The sequence below is a fragment of the Schistocerca cancellata genome, unplaced genomic scaffold (assembly GCF_023864275.1).
Source record: "Schistocerca cancellata isolate TAMUIC-IGC-003103 unplaced genomic scaffold, iqSchCanc2.1 HiC_scaffold_902, whole genome shotgun sequence".
Classification (NCBI taxonomy): Eukaryota; Metazoa; Arthropoda; class Insecta; order Orthoptera; family Acrididae; genus Schistocerca; species Schistocerca cancellata.
This window is the reverse complement of record NW_026046912.1, coordinates 17,501-22,500: the sequence shown is the minus strand read 5'-3', so window position 1 is coordinate 22,500 and position 5,000 is coordinate 17,501. Positions and strand designations below refer to the sequence as shown.

General features: G+C 54.0%; 1 non-coding gene across 1 annotated transcript in view; it reads right to left on the bottom strand.

The window, feature by feature from the left end:
- LOC126148905 (small subunit ribosomal RNA) overlaps positions 1 to 700 on the bottom strand; it is a 1,910-nt gene extending 1,210 nt beyond the window's left edge. Inside the window, exon 1 of the ribosomal RNA XR_007530665.1 lies at positions 1 to 700. This exon is cut by the window's left edge and continues 1,210 nt beyond it. This is a non-coding gene — a ribosomal RNA (small subunit ribosomal RNA).
- Between the last annotated feature and the right edge of the window lie 4,300 nt (positions 701 to 5,000).

Genomic DNA, 5,000 nt, shown 5'->3' with positions numbered 1-5,000 from the left:
CAGTTAAACACCGACGGGCGGTGAACCAACAGCGTGGGACACAAATCCAACTACGAGCTTTTTAACCGCAACAACTTTAATATACGCTATTGGAGCTGGAATTACCGCGGCTGCTGGCACCAGACTTGCCCTCCAATAGATACTCGTTAAAGGATTTAAAGTGTACTCATTCCGATTACGGGGCCTCGGATGAGTCCCGTATCGTTATTTTTCGTCACTACCTCCCCGTGCCGGGAGTGGGTAATTTGCGCGCCTGCTGCCTTCCTTGGATGTGGTAGCCGTTTCTCAGGCTCCCTCTCCGGAATCGAACCCTGATTCCCCGTTACCCGTTACAACCATGGTAGGCGCAGAACCTACCATCGACAGTTGATAAGGCAGACATTTGAAAGATGCGTCGCCGGTACGAGGACCGTGCGATCAGCCCAAAGTTATTCAGAGTCACCAAGGCAAACGGACCGGACGAGCCGACCGATTGGTTTTTGATCTAATAAAAGCGTCCCTTCCATCTCTGGTCGGGACTCTGTTTGCATGTATTAGCTCTAGAATTACCACAGTTATCCAAGTAACGTGGGTACGATCTAAGGAACCATAACTGATTTAATGAGCCATTCGCGGTTTCACCTTAATGCGGCTTGTACTGAGACATGCATGGCTTAATCTTTGAGACAAGCATATGACTACTGGCAGGATCAACCAGGGAGCTGCGTCAACTAGAGCTGAGCAGCCGGCCGCCCGGGAGTGTGTCCCGGGGGCCCGCGCGAACACGCAAGCGTCCCGCTCAATTATTCTGCAAACAGGAGGAGGCTGGGCTCCCCTGCACAATACACCTCGAAACCCTCTCAGGTCCCGGCGGCGCGCAGCGCCGTCCTAAGTACTTGGTCGGGTTCGAGAGAGGCGCAATCGCCCGGAGTTAGGCGAGTAGACGCTTTAGGTGCGACCACCCGTGCTCCCAACTGAGCTTGCCGCTGCCGACAGAGGCCCGGGAGCGTGCTGTCGTGGCATTGCCGGCGGGAGACAACACGCGCCACCTACGGTGACCGGCAGCTCCAACGCCAGCGCCACAGAAGGGCAAAGGCCCCACGTGGGTGCCGAAGCGAACTCTCCCAGCACAGCGCACGTGCCAACACGTCCGCACAACTGCGATACAAACCACCAGCGAGAACCGCTGGGGCGACCGAGCAGCAGACGGCGTCGCGGCGCCGAGTGCCGGGCGGCGGCGCATCCTCAACGCACACAGTCCTCAATCGGACCAGCACACTGCAGATGTCCACCGCGCTTCGCACCGGGTCCGCGAGGACCCACTTTGGCTGCACGGCGCCGCGCGCAGGGTGCCCCGGCGCGCAGCTGCGCCGCCTGCCGCGTCCGTCGGCCGGCGCGCCTGCCACTGGGCGCCCCCACCAGCCGGCTGTAGCGCGTGCGCCCACGCACCGCGCGGCCAGCACGCCGGGCGGCCCCCCCTCACCGGCCGGGGACAGTCCCACCCACCCACAGCCGCGTATCGCTTCACACCCAGATTCACATTCACGTTCGTTGGTATGGTGGGGACCGCTTCGTAGCTGTACCGATCGTTGCCCTCACAGATGTACCTCCAGCAAGATCAACCGCACCACAACGGGTTACCAGTTGTTCATTTGCGTAACGTCACCAGTAAACGTACACGTCCATCCCCGTTTGCAAAGTCAACTATTATTGCATGCCTGCCTGTCAGGTGTCAAGACACACTACATTCGCTCACATCCACGCAACAAAATGTGCCCGACTAGAGGGCACGTGGAAGGTGCCCCCGTACATATGCGATCTCCATTGCGCGACCAACTGTCAACCGGCCTCTGTAGCATGTCGCAGATGTGGAACGCGGGGCACCGTGCTATCACATTGTGTGAGAAGAGACTACTACGTCTGCATACACGCGCCACTACATGAACAGACGGCTCATGCTGATCGCCATCCACTGCGTCCATTACTCCCACACGTCTCTATGGCGTACCACACTGCAATGCAGCTGTTATGGGGAGATGACACATAGCTGTGTACACAACATTCTGAGCCGGTTGCGGTTGGACAACAATACATTAATGTAACGTGTCATATGCCAATTACAGAGCAGGGTAAGGCACAACGTGGGTTAGGTTAAGGCACAACGTGGGTTAGGTTAAGGCACAACGTGGGTTAGGTTAAGGCACAACGTGGGTTAGGTTAAGGCACAACGTGGGTTAGGTTAAGCCACAACGTGGGTTAGGTTAAGCCACAACGTGGGTTAGGTTAAGGCACAACGTGGGTTAGGTTAAGGCACAACGTGGGTTAGGTTAAGGCACAACGTGGGTTAGGTTAAGGCACAACGTGGGTTAGGTTAAGGCACAACGTGGGTTAGGTTAAGCCACAACGTGGGTTAGGTTAAGCCACAACGTGGGTTAGGTTAAGCCACAACGTGGGTTAGGTTAAGCCACAACGTGGGTTAGGTTAAGCCACAACGTGGGTTAGGTTAAGCCACAACGTGGGTTAGGTTAAGCCACAACGTGGGTTAGGTTAAGCCACAACGTGGGTTAGGTTAAGCCACAACGTGGGTTAGGTTAAGCCACAACGTGGGTTAGGTTAAGCCACAACGTGGGTTAGGTTAAGCCACAACGTGGGTTAGGTTAAGCCACAACGTGGGTTAGGTTAAGCCACAACGTGGGTTAGGTTAAGCCACAACGTGGGTTAGGTTAAGCCACAACGTGGGTTAGGTTAAGCCACAACGTGGGTTAGGTTAAGCCACAACGTGGGTTAGGTTAAGCCACAACGTGGGTTAGGTTAAGCCACAACGTGGGTTAGGTTAAGCCACAACGTGGGTTAGGTTAAGGCACAACGTGGGTTAGGTTAAGGCACAACGTGGGTTAGGTTAAGGCACAACGTGGGTTAGGTTAAGGCACAACATGGGGGTAGATTGCGGTACAAATTGCGTTACATTGCGGTGCAAATTGCGTTACATTGTGGTGCAAATTGCGTTACATTGCGGTGCAAATTGCGTTACATTGCGGTGCAAATTGCGTTACATTGCGGTGCAAATTGAGTTACATTGCGGTGCAAATTGAGTTACATTGCGGTGCAAATTGAGTTACATTGCGGTGCAAATTGAGTTACATTGCGGTGCAAATTGAGTTACATTGCGGTGCAAATTGAGTTACATTGCGGTGCAAATTGAGTTACATTGCGGTGCAAATTGAGTTACATTGCGGTGCAAATTGAGGTAGGTTAAGGTGCAACACAGGTTAGGTTAAGGTGACATAGGTTAGGTTAAGGTGACATAGGTTAGGTTAAGGTGACATAGGTTAGGTTAAGGTGACATAGGTTAGGTTAAGGTGACATAGGTTAGGTTAAGGTGACATAGGTTAGGTTAAGGTGACATAGGTTAGGTTAAGGTGACATAGGTTAGGTTAAGGTGACATAGGTTAGGTTAAGGTGACATAGGTTAGGTTAAGGTACAAACTGGGTTGTGTTATGGTACACATTGCGTTGTAGTACAGTACACGTTAGGTTTGGGTACGGTACACAATGTGGTATGGGATGGCGTGTTGTGGGGGGGGGGGGGGGGGTGAGGTTCGTTGATATCGACCGTAGGACGTGGATGCCCGAGGCAGCGTCAGTGTGTCAAAGGAGTTATGTCACGTCGGGATGCGCTTTCCGCCAGTGAGAGGGGGGGGCGAGCCGTGTCTGTGGTTGCGGCAGACCTGTGTGTTTCATTCCTGCCAGTGTGTTTGTGCTGTAAGACGAGGCAGTGTGGTGATGTTGGGTGCACCCCTGTGTAGGACATGTGTGGGTGTTGGTGGCTTATCTGAGCAATTGTGGTTGTCGGACGAGTGGGATATTCTGTTTTATGATTGGACCTCCTGGCCTGGTTATCATAGTCTGGTTGGTGTACTGTGGCGGATAGGATGCACCGGACGTTGGTCCATGCCGGTGCTTAATTATTGTATCTGTGTTTGTTACAGGCAGAGAGTAGTGTGTGATAGAGTGTGTGGGTGATAGAGTGTGCGGGTGACGTGTGGTTCGTTTTGTTTGCACAGACGTTCAGCATGTATAGGGGCATTTGCGTATTTGATCTATCTATGTGGGCCTGCATAGTTTACTGAGCAGTGCTGCGAGGTGACTGAACTACGAGCGACGTACTCATTTACAGCGGAATGGTTGCCTTCTACCAAAGATGGAGTATCGACTCTACGACAGCGTTGGCACCGCAGGAAGCGGTGTCGTACAATGGCCCCCACACCGTCATCGTTGTGCGGGGTAGGGACCGTATATATTCTGCGAGGAGCCCTGTTTGCCACAGGGCGTGGGGTCTCGCGTCCTGCGGTTCAGTGCCCCCAGGGAAGCGCGCGGAGGTGGTGCTGCTGCTGCTGTAGCAAGCGAGCTACTTAGAGCATGTATAGGGACAGCGGGAATATGGCATATTGGATATAACTCTTCATGAAACGCAAGATATAGGGGTGGATTGCACGATAGGAGTGCGGGAAGAGTCCGCCATTCATCCGCTGGAGTTGCGATTTGGGCGGTTGGAGTGGGGCACGTGCGGGTGCGGGTGGAGCGATTGTCGGTCGACGACTTCGTGCGGCGCAGGCACTGGCGTTGGGGCTCCTGTGGTGGACAGATGATGCAGGCTGTGTGGGTGGCGTCGAAAAATGGGCACTGTGGGACCTAGCGATGTTGTAGTCGGCGTGGCGTCGCCTAGATGGCGGTATCGTCGGTGCAGCAGGTCATGTTGCGGGGGACCTGCAGATGGCGGTCTTTTTGTTTGTGGTGCGCTCGCCATGGTGGACGTAGTGTCGTCCGATTCGCGTAGATGGAGCTATTGCATGTGGTTTCGTCACATTGTCATAGATGGCGGTGCCGTGTTTTGGAGGTATGGTTGGCGTAGTTTCGTTGGATTCCTGTAGATGGAGGTGTCGTTTATGGGCCGGATGGCAATGTAGTTTGGTCACATTCCCAAAGATGGCTGTGTTGTGCCTGTGGGCGGCATTGTCAAC